Source organism: Narcine bancroftii, chromosome 6, assembly GCF_036971445.1.
Source record: "Narcine bancroftii isolate sNarBan1 chromosome 6, sNarBan1.hap1, whole genome shotgun sequence".
Taxonomy (NCBI): domain Eukaryota; kingdom Metazoa; phylum Chordata; class Chondrichthyes; order Torpediniformes; family Narcinidae; genus Narcine; species Narcine bancroftii.
The window spans coordinates 146,270,613-146,292,047 of record NC_091474.1 but is presented as its reverse complement, the minus strand read 5'-3'; the positions used below and the strand labels follow the sequence as shown (position 1 = coordinate 146,292,047).

The following is a 21,435-nucleotide window of genomic DNA, read 5'->3' as shown; positions in this document are numbered from 1 at the left end:
TCTAATTCCATTTTCTTAACTTGGCTTGTCAAGAGCTGCAGCTGGATGCACTTCTCGCAGACAAAGTCATCAGGGATACTCTTGGCTTCCCTGATGACCCACATTCTGCAAGAGGAGCACTCCCCTGCCTTGGCTGTCATTCCCACTGTTTATGACTAGAGGGAAAAAAATGATATCTAAAACCTGCCCCTAACTGTGCCAACCTGCTGAATCCTTTTCCTTCCTTGAATAGGGTGGCCCTTTCTGACTTCAACTCCTGCACCACCACCTCAGCTTCTTCTCGCTGAAGCACCTTGAGCCTTTCCACTGTGACTCAGCCACTCCGACAATGATCACTTCCTTGATGACTGCTCCACTACACAGTCCCTCACTTTTGTAATGATATTTGGGTCACTAGATCTCGATTGCCCTTCAACTGTTGAACTCAATTGCCCAATCAAAAACCTTGCTGAAATCCAGATATACAAAGTTATGAACCACGTTGGTCACATCTTCAAAACGTCATTCAGATTGGTCATTCAGACCAAGACCTCTTAATTTCAAAACCATGCTGACTATCCCTAATGAGTCTTTGTCCATTCAAGTGCATGTATATCTTATCCTTTAGAACACTCTCTCCAGTGCCTTTCCAACCACAGATGTTAAGGTCACTGGCTTTTCCCACAAACCCTTCTTGAAAAGAGACCCAATATTTGCGGGCCTTCCAGTTTTCTGGTACCTCCCTTGCAGTTATCAATGACTCAAAAATCTCAGCTAGGGCACCTTATATATTTCCATACCTCAATGAAGAGCTGAGGCTTGAAATGTTGGTTATGTATTTTCCCCTTTTCTATATAAAGGACACTGTGACCTGCAGAGTTTCTCCAGCATTGTGTTTTTAACTTCAACCACGGTGTCTAGTTTTTCATGATTTACTTCTTTACCTTACATTTCCTCTATTTTCTCAAGTGTTCTTGGATATATCTAATCAGGCCCAGGTGATTTGTCTACCTTCATAAACCATCAGCACCTCCTCAGCTGTAACACTGACTGCTATCAAAGAACTACCATTGACTGCCCCAAGTTCCCCAGTCCTTATGTCTTGCTCCACAGTAAAAACAGAGGAGGAGTTCTCATTGAGGACCTTATTCTGAGGGCAATATAAGGAGAATAAAATAAGATGAACCAAAGCTGATGCTTCATGGCACAGACTCAGTGACTGAATGAGCTGATTCAGTGCTGCATGACTCTATAACTTATTTGCACTGAACAAAAGCTTTAAATTTTTAATCACATTTACCATCAGTAATTGTTGTTTTAATCTTATCTTTACAGTGCACTGCAGTATAATAAAAGAAAAAAAATACACAGAAAACTATATAATAACTTCAATTGTTTCCTGTCTCTTCCCTATCCAAAATATATTCTATTTCTCAATGGATCTTAGTCACTTTTATAGTTAGCTGGAAAGTTCATTTTCCAGGCTTGTCCTTGCTTTCACAGTAGCAATGGGAATCTTTGTTCATTGGATGAAGGAAGCTAATAACTTTCACAGATCACAAATGAGGCCACATTTGGAGTGGCATGTTCAATTTGTACAGCTTGCCATGAAAATAGAGATTTAAAGGGAATTTGAAAGTGACAGAACAAAGGTGTGAAAAGCAGAAGAAAAGGCAAAGATACAAAAAAGCCAAGTGTCATAATTGTGCTGTAAAATCCATCTCCATTCATCCTTGTTGCTGCATTGGATGTACATCTTTCTCTGACTTGGTTTGAACAAAAAATTCAACCATAATTATAGCACAGAAATGCAAGTCATTTAATTTATGAAGAATCATCCCCCTCACACCTTATTTTGAGTCTAGAATTGCACAGATGTAATCTTTCATCCGTGGTCATTAAATCTAGTGCAGACTGCTGTCCTTGTCATTGAGTTCTACAGCAAGGACTTAGGCCATTCAACCCAACTTGTCCATGCCAACTGAGCTATTCCCATTTGCCCAAATCCCTCTAAACCTTTCCTATGCATGTATCTTCTAAATGCCTTTTAAATGATAGCTGCTTCTACCACTTCCTCTGGAAACATATTCCATTGATTCACCACTCTCAGTGTGAAGAAGGTACCCTTCAGGTCCTTTTTAAATCTTTCCTCTTTCCCCCCCTTCCCCTACCATGGGAAAAAGACTATGAATGTTACCTTATCTCTGTCCCTTATGATTTTATAAACCTCTATAAGTCATCCTCTTAACCTCCTATGCTCCAGAGAGTAAAGTCCCAGCTTATACAGCCTCTCCTTATCCTTCAAGCCTACCAGTCTCAATAACATTCTCGTGGATCTTTTTTTTAATTTACAACATGGTAGAACCCAATTCCAGCCATTGAAACCCGCTGCCTAATTAAACAACAAACCTCAGATGTTTTGAATGGTGGGAGGAAACTGGTGCATCCACACAGGTCACGGGGAGAACATAGAAACTCTGTTTAGACAGTTCTGGATTTGAAGCCGCGTTTGCTAACCATGCTGCCCTAACCATGGATCTGTACATTGTATGTGTTGATAAACTCACTTTATTCGTTATAAGCTGGCCTAAAGCATAGGGAAGAACAGGGGCCCAGTTTTTAGAGCTGTGGTCTCACTGCTCTGGTGACCTCAGTTCAGCCCTGCTTCTCTTTCCATGGATGCTGTCTGCAAGGAGTTTGTATGCTCTTGCTGTGACATCATGGGTTTTCTCTGGGCAATCTGGTTTTCTCCTACACCTCAAAAATTGGTAGGAATATACACCACATAAATTGCCCCTAGTTGTAGGTGATCACCGTAAATTGTTCCTTGAGTGCAGGTGAAAGAAAGTGATCATTGTAAATTGCTTTTAGTTGTAGGTGGGAGAGTAAACACTGCTCATCAAAACAAACCCGGTGGGGTAGGGGATAGCTGGAGGTGGATGATAAATGGAGAATAAGGCATCGGGATCTGACAAGTAGAGGTGATAATGGTGAGGCCAAGGACATATGAGACTTGCTGGAACTAAAAAGTGCTGGTATCCTGTCGGAGAATGTGGTTGGAAGAGGATAGAACCAGAAGGGGTTGGAGGATGAAACTGGTGGGAGTGTGTGAAAAAGTAAACAAAAATGGCAGGGGGAGATGGAGGAGGAATGTAAGTACTCAGAAGAGAGAGGGGCTTATTATCTGCAATTGGAAAAGTCGATGTTCGTACAACTGAGTTAGGGTCTGCACTGGCAGAATATGAAGCGTTATTCTCCTAATTTACATTGGGCCTCACTCTGGCAGTGGAGCAGGTCAAGGATGAACAAGCTGATGCAGGATTAGGAAGGTATGTTGAAATTCCATGCAACAGGGACCCGAAGATGATCATTAATGACAGAGGGCAGATGCTCTGCAAAGTGATCCCCAAATCTGCTCTTGGTCTCAATGATCTCAGAGGAGGTCACCCAAGGTGGACTGAATGAAGAAGTTGATGTTGGAAAAGGTGCTTGTGAATCTCTGCCTCCTGGAAGAATTGTTTAGGTTCTTGGATGGTGGTAAGGGAGGAGGTGGAAGTGCCAATATTGCAGATCCTGTGTTTGAGGGAAAAGTATTAAGATCATGGAGAGGGAGGGATGATCAAAGAAACCACAGAGGAAATAATTCTTTTAGAAGGTGGAAAGGGATGGGGAAGGCTTTTTTTTTTTAAATTTTTTTTATTTTTCACACTATAGATCACATTATTCAAGATATACACATTTCTCCTTTCAAATATATACAGTGTCGTTTTTCTCCCCCCTCCCTCCTCCACTCCCCCCCCACCTCCCCCTCCATCCATTCAAAACTCTGAGTCCAAGATACATCAAACCCATCAAACAATGTTGTCACTCAACATTAACGAACAAAAACTTCCACTGAGTCAATTCTTTCCATTCTCTTTTCCTTTTGTCATTTTAGGTGATAGATGTCCCGGTAGGTTTTCTCTTTTATATTCCATGTACGGCTCCCATATTTGTTCAAATAATGTTATATTATTTCTTAAACTATATGTTATTTTTTCTAATGGAATACATTTATTCATTTCTATATACCATTGCTGTATTTTCAAATTATCTTCTAATTTCCAGTTTGACATAATACAATTTTTTGCTACAGCTAGGGCTATCTTAACAAATCTTTTTTGTACACCCTCCAAATCAAGTCCAAATTCTTTATTTTTTTATGTTACTTAGGAGGAAGATCTCTGGGTTTTTTGGTATATTGCTTTCTGTAATTTTATTTAATATCTGGTTTAGATCTTCCCAAAATGTTTTCACCTTTTCACAAGTCCAGATTGCATGAATTGTTGTTCCTATTTATTTTTTACAACGAAAACATCTGTCAGATACTGTTGGATCCCATTTATTTAACTTTTGAGGAGTGATATATAACCTATGTATCCAATTATATTGTATCATACATAATCTCGTATTTATTGTATTTCTCATAGTTCCTAAACATAACCTCTCCCATGTTTCCTTTTTTATCTTTATGTTTAGATCTTGTTCCCACTTTTGTTTAGTTTTATCATTTATTTCCTCATTCTCCTTTTCTTGTAATTTGAAATACATGTTTGTTATAAATTTTTTAATTATCATTGTGTCTGTAATCAGATATTCAAAATTGCTTCCTTCTGGTAACTTCAGACTACTTCCCAATTTATCCTTTAAATAGGATTTCAATTGGTAATATGCCAGCACTGTATCTTGAGTTATATTATATTTATCCTTCATTTGTTCAAAGGATAATAATTTATTCCCCGAAAAACAATTTTCTATTCTTTTAATCCCTTTTTTCTCCCATTCTCTAAAAGACAGGTTATCTACCGTAAAAGGGATTAGCTGATTTTGCACCAGTATTAGTTTTGATAATTGGTAGTTTGTTTTATTTCTTTCTACATGAATCTTCTTCCAAATATTAAGCAAATGGTGCAATACTGGAGAATTCCTATGTTTTACCAATTTTTCATCCCATTTATATAATATATGATCAGGTATCTTCTCCCCTATTTTGTCTAGCTCTAATCTAGTCCAATCTGGCTTTTCTTTTGTTTGGTAAAAATCTGATAGATATCTTAATTGTGCGGCTCTATAATAATTTTTTAAAATTTGGCAGTTGTAAGCCTCCTTGTCTATACCATTCTGTTAATTTATCTAGTGCTATCCTCAGTTTCCCCCCTTTCCATAAAAATTTCCTTATTATTTTCTTTAACTCCTTAAAGAATTTTTCTGTCAAGTGTATTGGCAGTGTCTGAAATAGGTATTGTATCCTTGGAAAAATGTTCATTTTAATACAGTTTATCCTTCCTATTAGTGTTAATGGTAAGTCTTTCCAATGCTCTAAATCTTCCTGTATTTTTTTCATTAGTGGATAATAATTAAGTTTATATAGATGGCTGAAGTTTTTATTTATTTGTATACCTAGGTATCGTATTGTTTGCATTTGCCATCTAAACGGTGATTCTTTCTTGAATTTTGAGAAATCCGCATTATTCATTGGCATTGCTTCACTTTTATTTGCATTAATCTTGTATCCCGACACTTCTCCATACTCCTTCAATTTCTTATGTAATTCTTTTATTGATGTTTCTGGTTCCGTTAGGTATACTATAACATCATCTGCAAATAAACTGATTTTGTATTCCTTGCCTTTTATTTTTATCCCTTTTATTTTATTTTTTGTTCTTATCAGTTCTGCAAGTGGTTCTATGGCTAACGCGAACAATAAGGGCGATAGTGGGCATCCCTGTCTTGTTGATCTGCTTAAGTTAAAATGTTTTGATACATATCCATTTACTGTCACTCTTGCCAATGGCCCCTTATATAATGCTTTAATCCAATTAATATATTTCTCTGGTAAACTAAATTTTTGTAGTACCTTGAATAAATAATTCCATTCTACTCTGTCGAAGGCCTTCTCTGCGTCTAAAGCAACCGCTACTGTTGGAGTTTTATTTCCTTCTACTGCATGAATTAAGTTAATAAACTTACAAATATTATCTGTTGTTCGTCTTTTTTTTATGAATCCAGTTTGGTCTAGACTTACTATTTTTGGTACATAATCAGCTAATCTGTTTGCTAATAATTTAGCTATTATCTTGTAATCTGTGTTAAGTAGAGATATTGATCAATATGATGCTGGTGCAAGTGGATCTTTCCCTGCCTTTGGTATCTCCACTGGCCACCGTGACAGAGGTGCACAAAGAAAAGGTACAAGGACTACCTAAAGAAATCTCTTGGTGCCTGTCACATTGACCACCGGCAGTGGGCTGATATCGCCTCAAACCGTGCATCTTGGCGCCTCACAGTTTGGCGGGCAGCAACCTCCTTTGAAGAAGACCGCAGAGCCCACCTCACTGACAAAAGGCAAAGGAGGAAAAACCCAACACCCAACCCCAACCAACCAATTTTCCCCTGCAGCCGCTGCAACCGTGTCTGCCTGTCCCGCATCGGACTTGTCAGCCACAAACGAGCCTGCAGCTGACGTGGACTTTTTACCCCCTCCATAAATCTTCATCCGCGAAGCCAAGCCAAAGAAGAATTATTGCTGTTTTGCACGAATCTGGTAAGCTTTGTGTTTTATCAATCTGGTTGATTACTTCCAGGAGGGGAGGAATTAATAAATCTTTATATGTTTTATAGAATTCTATTGGGAGACCATCCTCTCCTGGTGTTTTATTATTCGGCAGATTTTTTATTGTCTCTTGTATTTCTACTATTTCAAATGGTTCTATTAATTTATTTTGTTCCTCTGTTTGTAATTTCGGTAGTTCAATTTTAGTTAAGAATTCATCTATTTTGCCTTCTTTCCCTTCGTTTTTAGTTTGGTATAATTGTTCGTAGAATTCTCTGAAATTTTCATTAATTTCCGTTGGATTATATGTGATCTGTTTGTCTTTTTTCCTTGATGCCAATACCATTCTTTTAGTTTGTTCTGTCTTAAGCTGCCACGCTAGAATTTTGTGCGTTTTTTCTCCTAGTTCGTAATATTTCTGCTTTGTCTTCATTATATTTTTCTCCACCTTATATATTTGAAATATTTCATATTTTATTTTTTTATCTACCAATTCCCTTCTTTTAGTAGTGTCTTCCTTCCTTGCTAATTCTTTCTCTATATCTGCTATTTCCTTTTCCAACTGTCTGTTTCCTGATTGTAATCCTTCTTCATCTTAGTTACATAACTTATTATTTGCCCTCTGATGAACGCTTTCATTGCATCCCATAATATAAACTTATCCTTCACTGATTCCGTATTTATTTCAAAATACATTTTAATTTGTCTTTCTATGAATTCTCTAAAATCCTGTCTTTTAAGTAGCATGGGGTTTAATCTCCATCTATACATTTTTGGAGGGATATCCTCTAACTCTATTGTCAATATCAAGGGTGAATGGTCCGATAATATTCTAGCTTTATATTCTGTTTTCCTAACTCTATCTTGTATACAAGCTGATAACAGGAATAAATCTATTCTTGAATATGTTTTATGTCTATCCGAATAATATGAATATTCCTTTTCCTTTGGGTGTTGTTTCCTCCATATATCCAAAAGTTGCATTTCTTGCATCGATTTAATTATAAATTTGGTTACTTTATTCTTTCTGTTAATTTTTTTCCCGGTTTTATCTATGTTTGAATCCAAATTGAGATTGAAATCCCCTCCTATTAATATATTCCCTTGCGTATCTGCTATCTTCAGAAAAATATCCTGCATAAATTTTTGATCTTCTTCATTAGGCGAATATATATTAAGTAAATTCCAAAACTCCGAATATATCTGACATTTTATCATTACATATCTTCCTGCTGGATCTATTATTTCCTCTTCTATTTTAATTGGTACATTTTTATTGATTAATATAGCCACTCCTCTAGCTTTTGAGTTATATGACGCTGCCGTTACATGTCCTATCCAATCTCTCTTTAATTTCTTGTGCTCCACTTCAGTTAAGTGTGTTTCTTGCACAAATGCGATATCAATTTTTTCTTTTTTCAGTAAATTTAGCAGTTTCTTCCTTTTGATTTGGTTATGTATTCCATTAATATTTAAAGTCATATAGTTTAATGTAGGCATTTTATACTTTGTTTATCTTTCCCGTTTCCTCATCATCACCTTTCCTTCTCATCCATTTCTGCTTTCTTTCTTTGAACAGTTTATAAGACAACATTTTTAACACATCAAACATTCCCCTTATTCTCCTACCTAATATTTCTTTAACCCCATTGTCCCCTCCCCTTCCTGAGTTGTCCATTATCCCTTGTCGGGCAACCACATCTCCCCTCTCCATTTGGATTTGCGAATTCACTCGCAAGCGTCAACTGATTTTGCAGTGACCGTAATTTCTCCCTACCCAGCCCCCCCGAAAAGATTTCAATTTTTATATACAACAAAGGTCACTCTCTAAATTCCCTCTTTACTCCTCTCTTCCCCTTTTTTCCCTCATTAATTCTTCTCTATACACTATATATTTTCTTTTAAATGCACATACACTTATGTAATATATGTATTATATATGTATATAGTCCTATACACACGTCTTTTTAGTTCGCAGTCTTTTGTACTCTCGTTACACGTCTTCATCTCTCAGTCTATTTTGTAATTGTTCTGCAAATTTTCATGCTTCCTCTGGATCCGAGAATAGTCTGTTTTGCTGTCCTGGAATAAATATTTTCAATACCGCTGGATGCTTTAGTATAAATTTATACCCTTTCTTCCATAAAATCGCCTTTGCTGTATTGAACTCCTTTCTCTTCTTCAGGAGTTCAAAACTTATATCTGGATAAATAAAAATTTTTTGCCCTTTGTACTCCAGTGGCTTGTTGTCCTCTCTTACTTTCTCCATTGTTTTCTCCAGTACCTTTTCTCTTGTAGTATATCTTAGGAATTTTACTAAAATGGATCTTGGCTTTTGTTGTGGTTGTCGTTTAAAGGCTAATGCTCTATGTGCCCTTTCTATTTCCATTTCTTGCTGTAGTTCTGGACATCCTAAGATCCTGGGGATCCAATCTTTTACAAACTCTCTCATATTCTTGCCTTCTTCATCTTCCTTAAGGTCCACTATCTTTATATTATTTCTTCTGTTATAATTTTCCATTATATCTATTTTCTGAGCTAACAGCTCTTGTGTCTCTTTAACTTTTTTATTAGATTCTTCTAATTTCTTTTTTAAGTGATGGGGAAGGCTTGATGTGGCTGGTGGTGAGATCTAGTTGCAATTGATGGAAATTATTAAATATGATGTGCTGAATGGAAAGGCTGGAGGGGTGAAATGGGAGAACATGGGGAAACATATCCTTGTTCTACCTGGTAGGTGTTTGGTACATTTACATTTATTGGTCTGGTCAATGACTGCATGATTTGTCAATTCATGTTGTAACCCAGCTTTAGGAAAGATGTCATTAACCTGGAAAGTCTGCAGAAGATTCGCAATGATATTACCATGGCTGGCAGGCTTGTGTTATAAGGAGAGGCTGAATATGGAGTGGTTTTTCTTTCTTGGATGAGTGCTGACTGTGTAAAGGTATTTAAAATGGACAGCATGGTGTCCATATCAACTACTGATTTTAACTAATTTTCAGTTAGCAGAACAGTAAAAGATAGTGCCAATGACCCAAGTTCGAATCCAACACTGTCTGTAAGGAGTTTGTACACTCTCCCTGTGCCTGAGTGGGTTTCCTCCAGGTACTACAGTTCCTTCCCACTCAACAGAACGTACAGGATTGTAGGTTCATTCGGGTGTAATTGGATGGCACAGATTTAAATAAATGGCTGGAATCAGCTTCTACTGTGCTGTAAATAAAATTTAATTTTAAAAAGTCATGACGGGTGTAGATAAGTCATAGTCACAGATATTTTTTCCAGGGTAGGGGCATTTAAACCTAGAGGAGAAATGATTTAAGGTGAGAGGGGTAAGAGTGAAAGGGGACTGAGATTGATGCACCCCATAAATTAGGATTTTCCCACATGCCACATTTACTCTTTTTTTTGAGCAAAACAACACAGCTACGATATCTTTGGACTAAACACACTGACTGTATTTACAGATCACACATCCTTCAATCTCTTAAGGGTGTATCAAAGATGGAATAAGTTCTCAAAACCAAATAGTCTGATCGACCCTCATGAACCAGAGAGTCCACATTGCTTGTGGACAGTCTTTTCATGGCAAAGATCAGTGTCAGAAGCATCCTGAAAGGTGCATTCATCCCAAATAGAGTGAGCCCAAGTGGAATTGTCTAACCAATAGAATGTTATATCAGAAGAGGGAAGACATTCCCATCAGCATCCTTCATAAAATTTTATTCCAGCCGAAACATGAACAGGACAATAGTGTGATGATGGGGTTGTTAAATTTCAGAACTTTCCCAACAAAGAACATTAAAGTAGATGATTTGCAATAGCAGGGTGCACTTGAAGAAGAGCCAATAGAAACACCCAACCCCATAAATGGTGTCAATATAACCCAGACCAAAATCAAGGACCTTAAATAGGTCCAGGGCAGTGATAACAACCTAAAACAATGACAGTAGGGGAAACACACTGTCTCTTATTATGTGGAAGAACAAAAGTACATTATATGATAAAGACAGAGCATTGGAAACAAATCACCAATAAGTGCCGTGATGTCCAGGGACATCAAGAAGCAGAGGACATAGGAGAATGCATTAAGGAATTATATTGGTGGCCTTGGACAAATGGAGATGTGAAACATTACATTGGTCATTGTTTGACCTGAGCTTAGAATAATCCAAAAATATTCACCTACGTCGGGACGATGATTCATGGACATGAAATCTCACACCACCAGATTCAAAACAGTGACCATCCCTGCTGTAATTGAACTTGTGAACAACATCATGATAGAAAAATAATGTTCCCCTTACTCAGTTCTAACTGACCTCACTCTATGCACAGAACTGTTTCATTGTCGCACTTGTGTATCAGCCAATTTGCTGGATAAGACACAAAACAAATATTTTCACTGTAGTTTGATATATTTAAAATATATGTGAATTCAAATTTTAGCCACTTCTATCTGCTAATTCTCCAAACTCAATCCTTATCACCTTGTGTCTTTCAATCATCCGGATTAGATCCCAGCCAATGCTTCCATCTTGGTCCTGGCCTCCTTATCTCTGAAGGTGTTACTGGCTCAGTTCTGGGTTCTTCCCAGCACTGATATCCTCACACCCTTCCCTGCACCAATGTTCCCAGCTAATTACTGGCACCTTTGCTCTGCAGATGGCCTTGACTTAGTCATGTCCATCTTGCTCTTGAAGTTTCTGCCTCAATCCTGGTGAACAAACCTCCTCTAGTGCATTTATCTTGGTCCACTGCCTTGTCCAAAGGTCCTATATTGTTGACGCAACAGATAAGAAAGCGCCCATGCATCTACTTCCTTAGATAAGAGAAAAACATTCAGCATGACCCCAACACCCTTAATTAATTTTCCAGGATGCCCCTCATAAATCATCCTGGGATGGGACTTGCTCCACCCAAGATTTTAAAGAACTACAGACAACGTTGAACATAGATCAGACCATCACTCTAAGTCTTTCCATCCATCAATTTAAATCACACATACCACTTCTTCCAAAAAAAAATCATGTACCACCAGAATGAAACCCATTGCTACACACTGCAATCATACTTCATTACTAGCCTCAGAATGGGAAAATATTGTTGCCCTTGCTCAGTTCTAACTGATCCTCTGTAGCTTAACTCTTTGTACTGTGTTTTATTAGTTGTGCTAATGCATGGGTTGTCTTGCTAAACAGCATGGAAAAAAGTAATGTTTCACTGTACTTCTGCACAGGTGACAATGACATTAAATTGAGATGGAACCATCTTCCCTCTTCAGTGGTCCTGCATTGTTCCTTGCCAACATTACTTCCTTTAATGCTCCACAACTGATCTTGGCCTCTTTGCCTTCTCTGGTGACAGCATTGTCCAAGCCACATTGCCTTTTCTAATGGTCAAAAACTAGAGCTGTCCCCATTGGCTCCTTCCATTGTCCCAGATTTGTCAGTGCAACAACTAAAGAGTGTATCAACTCTTCTACTTCCAAGAATAACTGAGAAAATTCTTCATGAATGCTGAGCCATCAACTTTCACAGAAAGGATCCGGTCAGGCTACATTTGTAAAGGTTGTGGAGACCATGAGACACAGAACAAAGTAGTTAATGCAGCTCAGATTATCACATAAAACACCCCTGCATTGAATCTGTCTGCCCATCCCACTGCAACATGATAGGACTCAACCCCCCATGGCCACATTCTCTTCTCCCTCCATTGGTCAGAAAGAAGATTCATGATTATGAAACAGTCACAATCTCCTCTCACAGGCAGAAATACAGAAGCCTGAAGTCCAGGAACATTTGGTTCAGGGCCTTTCTTTTAACTCCCAAACATTCATCACTCTCTTTAATCTCCCTGCTCTCCCCTCATCTCAACCGTGAACTACTTAGGGACTAACAAACGATCAGTTGGCACTATAATACACTATATCACACTACTGAATGAACACCACAATGGTAAAATAATGTTGCCTTTGATCCGTGCGTACTGACATTTCTCCACCCATCTTTTGTAGTGTCTTTTATTTGCTGTAGTCCATTCAAGTTGACCTGCTAGATAGTAGACTAAACAAATATTTAATTGTACCTGAGTACACATCATAATTAATGAGCTGTTGTTTGAGCCATCTTTCTGCTTGAACTTGACCCGAATTGATAGAAGCTATGCTACCTCATTGTCTTTTCTGATGATATTTGTTTGCTTCTTTTTTTCTCATTTGTTTTCATACACTACAGCACAGAAACTTGCCCTTTGATGGGGCTGAACTATTTATTCTGTCTAGTCCCATTGAACTGCACCCTGTCCATGACCCTCACAATTAATTGACAATCCAATCTTCTATTAAATGTTGAAACTGAACACACCTGGATGAATTGCCATCATTGTCCTGGCCTCATGGACCCCTTCAGGGGTTCCTGGCCCAGTTGTCTCCTCCAAATGTCCTGCCTTAAGTCCTGGGCCACATGCTTCTAGCGAGGTTCTGACTACATTGCCTTGACGGATGCTCCCGAATTGCTTGTGGCTTCTTTGCAGTCTCCACATTTCCATCTTGGTCCTCATCACATTGCCTCCCCTGATGGTTCTGATGTTGTTAAGGCCACATTTCCTCCTCCATTGCTCATTCTGAATATACTCACAGCATGTTCCTGGCCCCATTTCCTCCTCTGGTGGCCAGAAATAGTTGTAGTCACATTCCCTTCTCCCATGATCAGGATTAGTCCTGGCCACATCATCAATGGTTTCAGATTGGTTGGTGTGATACCCCTGCGTAGTGCACAAACATGTCTGTTTCCTCAGATGACCAAGGAAACGAGAAACATTTCCTCTGACTCTCAAAATCTTTCCCGACCACACTGATTCATTCCTTGGATGGTCCAGGATTGGTCCTGATCACATTACCTCTCCAAGGATCCAACCTTGTTCCTGTCTACATGATCTGCTCCAAGGATCCTGGCTTAGTCCTGACGGCTTTGTCTCTTCCAACAGTCCTGATTGAGGCAATGGGCGTGAAAGCACACAGAAACCTGTATTTCCTCAGTGGCCCAAGAAAAATCCTCACAAACCCTGCGATAGCTTTTTACAACCATTGTCTCCATCAACAATTGTTTCAGATACATCTTCACAAGCTAAAGAGTAGGGCACCTACTCTAAATACTGCCAGAAAGTGCAAACAATGGCAAATGGAGCTCAGACTCTTTCACTCTCTCTCTCTCTCTCTCTCTCTCTCTCTCACACACACGCAAGCACACGCACACTCTCTCAAACCACATATCCCAATGCCTGAACAAACAAAGATTATCAACAGCCGACAGCCTAAATAGATAAACACAGATAAATAAATAAACAGATGCACAACACCTGATTCTAAACAGTTAATATGCTGCTACGATCAACCTCTTGAAAGAACTTAGAATAGTGAAATAATGTTGTCCTTTGCTCTATTATAACAGTTCTCTCTGGAGCTCAGTATTTTCTTCTCTGCTTAATTTGCTGTATCTACACATGAGTTGGCTTGCTAGAAAGTATGCAAAACAAATAGTTCACTGTACCCCTGTAAATATTACAATAAATTTGTGCTTGTGCTCAAGCAATCTTTCCACCTCAGCTTGTCCCAGATTTGTCCTGACCCTATTGCTTCATTCGATTTAACTGCATTGGTCCTGAGAACTATGTATTGTCTCCTCTGATGAGCCATGATTCAACGAGACTAAAATGCTACCTATTGCGCAGGATTGGTCCTGGGTTTGGTGCCCTCCAGATTGTTCCTGGTCACCTTGTCTCCTCTGATGATCCAGATTCATTGACGTGATGGCTAAAAGAGTGAAACAATTCCTTCTCAAGTGCATAATGTTATGGGCCCAAAGGACCCCAAAACTCAGCGGCAATAGAAAATCACCAAGACAAATGATTACTTAAACAAAAGTCATTTTTAATTTTCTTTAAACATAAGAACAGGATCAAATTTTAACATTACTATTAACAACCCCCTTCTAATTCTAAGCACGTGTGTATATAATGTGCATAAGTTCAGAAAAGTTCTTTGATTCACAATCCTATCTCATTTCTCACTCCTCCAAGAAATTACACCGAAATTAACTTTTCAGATGCACCATCACAAGAATCCTGTTTTAAATACAGCTCAGAGTATCACACAAAATTCCCCTTCAAATCCATCTACACATCCCATGGCAGCACAAAAGCAGCCAATATAGTAAACAATTCATTGACCCCTTCCATACACTGTGTGGCACGGTTTCTGCTCCACCCTAGACTGCAAGAAAGTACAGAGCAGAAAGTTTTCAACATAGCCCAGACCATCACACAAATATCCTACCCTTCCATCAACACGTCACGCTTGCTCAAAATAAACAGTATAGTGAAGGACTCATCACTGTGCTGCATTTTACTCCATCAGGAGAAGATTAGTAATGATTATCAAAAATAAAATACTTCGGTAACACATTAGTGAGCAGGTATGACAATAGTTAAATAACACTGCCTTGCTCCACTCAAATTTATTTTAATTGGAAAGGCATTGGTAACAGTTCTTCCGTTCCTGCGCCATCTAAAAAACACCCTTGTGACCCATTTACCTTCCAATCCCACATGATTTTGGAATGTGGGAAGAAACCAGAGGGAACCCATGCAGTTATGGAGAGAATGTACAGTTTATATTTATATATTTATATATATATATATATATATATATATATATATGTGTGTGTGTGTGTGTGTGTGTGTGTGTGTGTGTGTGTGTGTGTGTGTGTGTGTGTGTGTGTGTGTGTGTGTGTACATATATATATATCTATATATATATATATATATATATAGATATATATATATATGTGTATATATATATATATATATAGATATATATATGTAGACAGAGGCAGATTTGAACCTGGTTCAGTGGTGCTATATTCGTGTTACACTAACTGTAACGTTAACCGTTCTGCTCACTGACCATCTTTCTGTAACTCTGCACTCTGTATGGTCATTTATTGGCTGCACTCATGCATGGTACACTTGCTGCATATCATTCAAATCCAACATTTTCACTGCACTTCCATAAATTTATCAATAAATGTGAATTTAAACTTTTCCCTCCAACCATTCTCCCAACTTAGCCATGGCCAGCTTACCTCTGCCAATGGCCCTGGCCTGGACCACTCACCACTGAAGTCCCGCTATGAGATATTCATGTGAGGAGAATTGGTCCAATACAAGACATCAAGAGACTGTACAAAACAAGCTCGAGGCTCTGAAAACTCAGTGGTTAGTTGCCAATTTGTTCCTTGCTGGGGCCTCATTTCAGTGACTCTCTGGACAAAGCAGTGACCCTCTCTCTTCCTTACAGTGGACAAAGTTAAAGAATTTCATGCACATTACATTCTAAATGTATTATTATATGACAATAATGGAACCTTTACCTTTAACCTTTAAATGAACCAGTTGCAAAATAAACCTCATGGATACCAATTGACTGTGGCAGCGCATGCTATTTATTACAGGCTGCAACACAAAACCAGGCAGAACAGCAAGTAACAACACTTCAATGCAATCTATATTCTCTTTGAGCAGGCAGCAGGCAGTCAGTGAACCAGCCACAATTTCCAAAATTACTTCAGGCAACCTGTACTCAAGATCACCACCACTGGTCCCACAACAAATGGGACAGAGAAAGGATAGATTCAAGCGAGTTGGTGATAATTCACAACCTCTTCTGCAAAATCAGCAAGCAAAAGAGCTGTCAAAGACTTCAACACACCTATCTGTCCACATCAAAGGCAGTCAGATAGAGATAGAAAATTGCTTTTAGGCATAAATATCTCCAACTAATTGCACTGGTCCAACCAAGTCAGCACCAGGGCTAAAATAGTCAGAAACACTTCTATTTCCTCAGATAGATCATGAAAAATATTCTACCAGAATACCGGTACATCACTGAGTAGCACTTGAACCTCTCAGCCTGAACTGTAAGGAAGTGATGAATGCAGCTCAGAACATCACACAAACCTTCAGCATTTCCAATGAACACATCTACATATACCTCTGGCTTTGAAAATATACCTCTGGCTTTGAAAAGCAAATAACATATTAAAGGGACTCATTCCACCCCTACCTCTTGTACTTTCTGAAGTGAACCACCAGCTTCCTGCAGTTCCATGATGGCCAGGATCTGGGAGGGTAGGTCTGCCCAGAAATCCTCACTGGATGTCACACCTCTGACCAGGCGCTGGGAGGACCATTTGTAGAAGCGTAGGCCAGGGTTCTGCCAGATATCCCTCAAAACTGCAGGGCTACACTTGTGGTTCACTTACCCTCATATCTATTTTGTCACGGCCAACTCTGCTCATCGGCTTGGTCCTGGTCCCATTCCTCACTGTTCGGTCCAAGCCACCTAGGGCCGGCGAGAAGATTCTTGCCTCACCACTTGACAGGGGGAAGGAGGAGAGAGGGAAAGGAAAGGGGTGAAGTATAGATGTGGAGGTAAGACAGGATGACCGAAGGGGACAGATTCAGAGCGCAAGAGGGAAAATTAGAGTGAGACTGGGTGTGAGAAGGGGAAGAAAATGCTGGAAAAAGATTGAAAAGGTAAAATAGAAAGGAAAAGGCAAGAGGGGAGAGAGGTAAAAAGGGAAGAGAGAGAGGGAGAGATTGGGGAAGGGAAGGATGGGAAATGGGGAGCAGAGTGTTGTAGGAGAGGGATAGGAAAAATGTGTAGAGAGGGGAATGGGATAGGAGAGTGTGATGGTACATCATTGGCCTACTGCAGGAGGAAACCTCTGTACCTGCAGAAGAGCATGGCCAGCTGTCAATCATCCAACCTGAATAGACCAAGCCCCACCCAGTCGGGTGTCAATCACCCTCCAGGATATAAGCCTGAGTCAGCACTTCGAAGACGCTCTCAGAGTTTACAGCAGCTCTCCTCACAGCTGGTTCTGTGGAAGTTTATGTTGAATAAAGCCTGTTGTACAGTCTTTAGGTTTTGTGTGTTTGCTTCTGTCTGATAGCACACCACAGAGAGGGTGGAAGATGGTTGGAGGTGAGAGAGCAAAGGGAGAGTTTAGGAGGGGGATGGGTCCGAGAAGATGAAGGGGTAGGAGGAATGACAGGATAGAGGGAAAAAGGTGGAGCAAGTGAAATGAGGAAGATTAAGAGGGAGGTGTGGAGGAAAGAGGTAGGGTAATAGTGGGAAGAGGGTGAAGGGAGAAGAGAGGATGAAATAGGGTAGAGGAGAAAATGAGTGAAAGTAAGGGAGTGAGAGGGAAGGGGAGAAGGGACAGGAGAATGATTGGGAGGGAAAGCATGGGAAAGGGAAAAGATAGTGATTGAGGGGGAGAGGAGAGAAATGAAGTGGGGGAGTGGGTGCAATAGGGGGAGAGCAGAGGACTACAGACAATGAGAGGTAGGAGGGGAGAAGGTGGGATAGGGTGTAGGAGGTGAGGGAGGGGGGGAGGGTGTGAGGGAGGAAGACAATATGATAAAGGAGTGGGAGAGAGGAGAGTTGGACAGGGAGAGATAGATGGGGAGCATGAATAGAAGAGAAGCATTTGGAGGGAAGTGTAAAGGAGGAAAGAAAAAAGGAAGAGCAAGAGGAGCACAGAGAGTATGGAGAAGAGGAGAGAGAAGAAGAGCTACTGGGTGGAAGAAAAAAGAGGGAGGGATGGGTAAAGGAGGGAGGAGGAGGGTCACATTATGTGCAAGGAAAGTGCTGAGGAGGGGAGAGAGGGAGAAAAGTGACAGGTGGGAGAGAAGGAGAGAGAAGTAAGTGGAGGGATGTGGAGGGGAGAGAGGGAGACTCGAGATGGTACAAGAAGGGAGCACAAGATGAGAGAGAGAAAGGGGAAAATTGGGTGAGAAAAAGCAGAGAGAGAGGGGAAGGGATAGAGGAGGTGTCTGCATTGGTTCAAGGAGGGTGGGTTAGGAGAAAGAGAGAGTGGAGATGAGTTTGTGGACAGAAAGGGAGAATCTGAGAGGGAGAGAGGAAAAAGGAGGAAAGGGGAAAGTTTGGGAGGGAAAGGGGAGGGGCCAGGGTGGGAGAGGAGGGACAGAAAATAGAGAGAGAGCTCAAGGAAAGGAGTGAGAAAAAGGATGGAGAAAAAGGGATAGAGGAAGTGAGCAGGGTAGTGGAGATAGGAAAGATTGGGAAGGAGGAACAGCAAGGGAAAGTGATGGAGAAGAGTGGTGGGAGGGAGAGAAAAGGGGAAGGAGAGGGATAAAATATGGTATGAGGGGAGAAGTAGAGGGAGTGGGTTAGAATGTGAGAAGGGAAGAACAGAGTCATGGAGAGAGGGGCGAAAGATGGAGTTGTATTTATCCCAAAATTAATGGGGGTGAACTCTGAGTGGAATTGTCTCAGACTACCCAATAAAATGTTATGGCCTCTGTAGATAGAAAGCATTCCCATCAGCATCCCTCAAAATTCTTATTCCAATCAAAACAGCATACAAGAGTTGGATAAGAGCCCTGGTCAAATTTACAGGTGCATTAGATAACTAACCTTGTTGGAATGGAATTATTTCTTATAGTGTGGTTATATATGTATACAATGATAAATTACACAGTCAGTTAATGAACATAATTTAGTATTATATAATGCCATATATCTTAGGCAAATTAAACTGTTTAGAATAAGGAGAATAAAACTGGTTGTAGCTCTTTTCTTGAAAGAGCCTTTTTTGGGCTGAAAGTGAGGGAGGGCTTTAGGTGCATTTTTCGTCGATTTGGCACACATGGTAGCCTCATCTCCTGCAGGTCCACAATGAGTGAGCTCTGGGAGCACAGATTTCTCTGGAAGTCCTGGCACTGAAAGGTAACTATTATTTCTCAAAAATCCACTGAGTTGAAAATTGATCCTGCACAAAATAATGGGTTTGTTGTGAGGAAAATTATGTCATGCTTTATGACAGGCAAGAGTCAGGGAGCATGTGGTCAGCGTTGCTGAACGTGACTCTGGTATGGGCTGTACCCTCTTCCTGCAGACAGCCCGAGTGAGTTTTGTTTCATCAGGGGATCCAAAATGTATGGTGTATGTCAAATCATGACATGCATACCTCCTGAGGAAGAAACCAAAACATTCACAGCATACTCAAGTCTGGCACTGTGAAGAAACCTGATAAGTATTCTTAAAGGGCTCAAAACTAATGTTAGAGATAAAATCTGCCCACAAGAAATTTGGATGAAGGAGCAACATCCACAAAGCAAGCAGGCTAGACTCTGTTTAACTCCCATCAAACCACATTTCCCACACAGATCGGATTTGAAAATCCCAATACAATTTTTAAAGCATTTATCTTCAGATCTGTGGAGAGCAAGGGAAAGGATGATGGTGAGGTAAAATGGTGCTGAGGTGGACAGGACACACAGAGTGCAATTAAACGACACAGATACAGAAATACAGAGTAAAAAAAAAAGACAAACATTTAGGTGGAATAAAAGTGGTTGTAGCTCTTGTATTTGCCCTTAAAAAAACATTTGTGGGGCTGAGACCAAGGAAGGAGTTGGTGCTGGTGAGACTTCTTCACTCAGTCATGCCTGGACCATATTTGGCAGGCAGCTTCAGTCACCACAAAGCCACACGTCCCCAAGGTTGCCGTGACCAGTACTGTGAAGAAGTGTTACAGTACTGAATACAAATGTGTTCTTGTGCAAAATATCTTAAGGGACAACAATCTCAAAACTAGTGGGTTGGATATTTTGCACACCCATCAAAATAAATTTGCCACAAATCACTGACATTTATAGACTCTTTCATATTTATTTAAAACATATAACTCGTCATGGGTATATAAATGGCATCAAGGGATAGGGTGATACCATAGTAGAATAGCATGACATGCCCACCTTGTACCCATTACAACACAATTAAATGATATAGATTGAGAAATATACAGAGACAGAACATACAGGTGGATTAAAGGTGGGTGTAGCTCTTTACATTGGCTCTTAAAAGCCTTATGCTCAACATTAGCAAAGCCGAGGAGATGACTGTGCACTTCAGAAGGAGTCAGGGGAACACGACCCAATCCTCATCAAGGGCTCAGAAGCAGAGAGAGTCAAGAACTTCAATTTCCTGGGTGTCAACATTTCCAAGCATTTATCCTGGAGCATGCACATCAATGCAATCGTGAAGAAAGCTTGCCAGCAGCTATACTTTGTCAGGTGTTTGAGGAGATTCGGTACGTCACCAAAGACTCTTGAAAACTTCTACAGGTGTACTGTGGAGAGCATTGTAGCTGGTTGATCACTCTCTGGTATGGAGGAGCCAACTCTCAGAGCAAGAATAAACTCCAGAGAGTTGTTAACTCGGCCTGCAACATCACAGGCACCAGACTTTATTCCATCAAGGACATCGGCAAAAGGCAGTGTCTTAATAAAAGCAGCCTCTATCCTCAAAGACCCCCCTCCACCCAGGCCATGCCCACTTCACTCTGCACTCAGCGGCCACAAGGACAGCCTGTTATCAGATTCCTGAATTCTCAATGTCTTACTTTTCATGCACTATTTTTTAAATTTCTTGTTGTAAGGTGGTTTATATGAATGTTTACACTGTAACGCTGCTGCCACGAAGGACTGAAATTCATGACATTCATGACAATACATTTGGATTCTAAAAGATCCTTTGTGGGGCTGAGAATAAAGAAAGAATAGGTATTGGTGACTCTTTCTTACTCAGTCATGGCTGGGCCACACTTGCAGGCAGCCTTGGTGACCATTTTCTTGCAGGATGATTTCCTTCCAGACCAGTGAAGCACCATCATCTTGGTCAGGGACATTTCCTTCTGGTCGACAAGCATGAGGAGAAGATTGCAGGAAACTTGATAATCGATCCTTCATCCACTGGGAAGGCAGATGAC

The 21,435-nt window shown here is 40.0% G+C and overlaps 1 long non-coding RNA gene across 1 annotated transcript in view; it reads right to left on the bottom strand.

The window, feature by feature from the left end:
• Positions 1 to 15,910, bottom strand: part of LOC138737618 (uncharacterized) — a 37,221-nt gene extending 21,311 nt beyond the window's left edge. The window contains exon 1 of the long non-coding RNA XR_011341071.1: positions 15,718 to 15,910. This is a non-coding gene — a long non-coding RNA (uncharacterized lncRNA). The remainder of the gene's footprint in view (positions 1 to 15,717) is intronic.
• Positions 15,911 to 21,435: the final 5,525 nt, after the last annotated feature.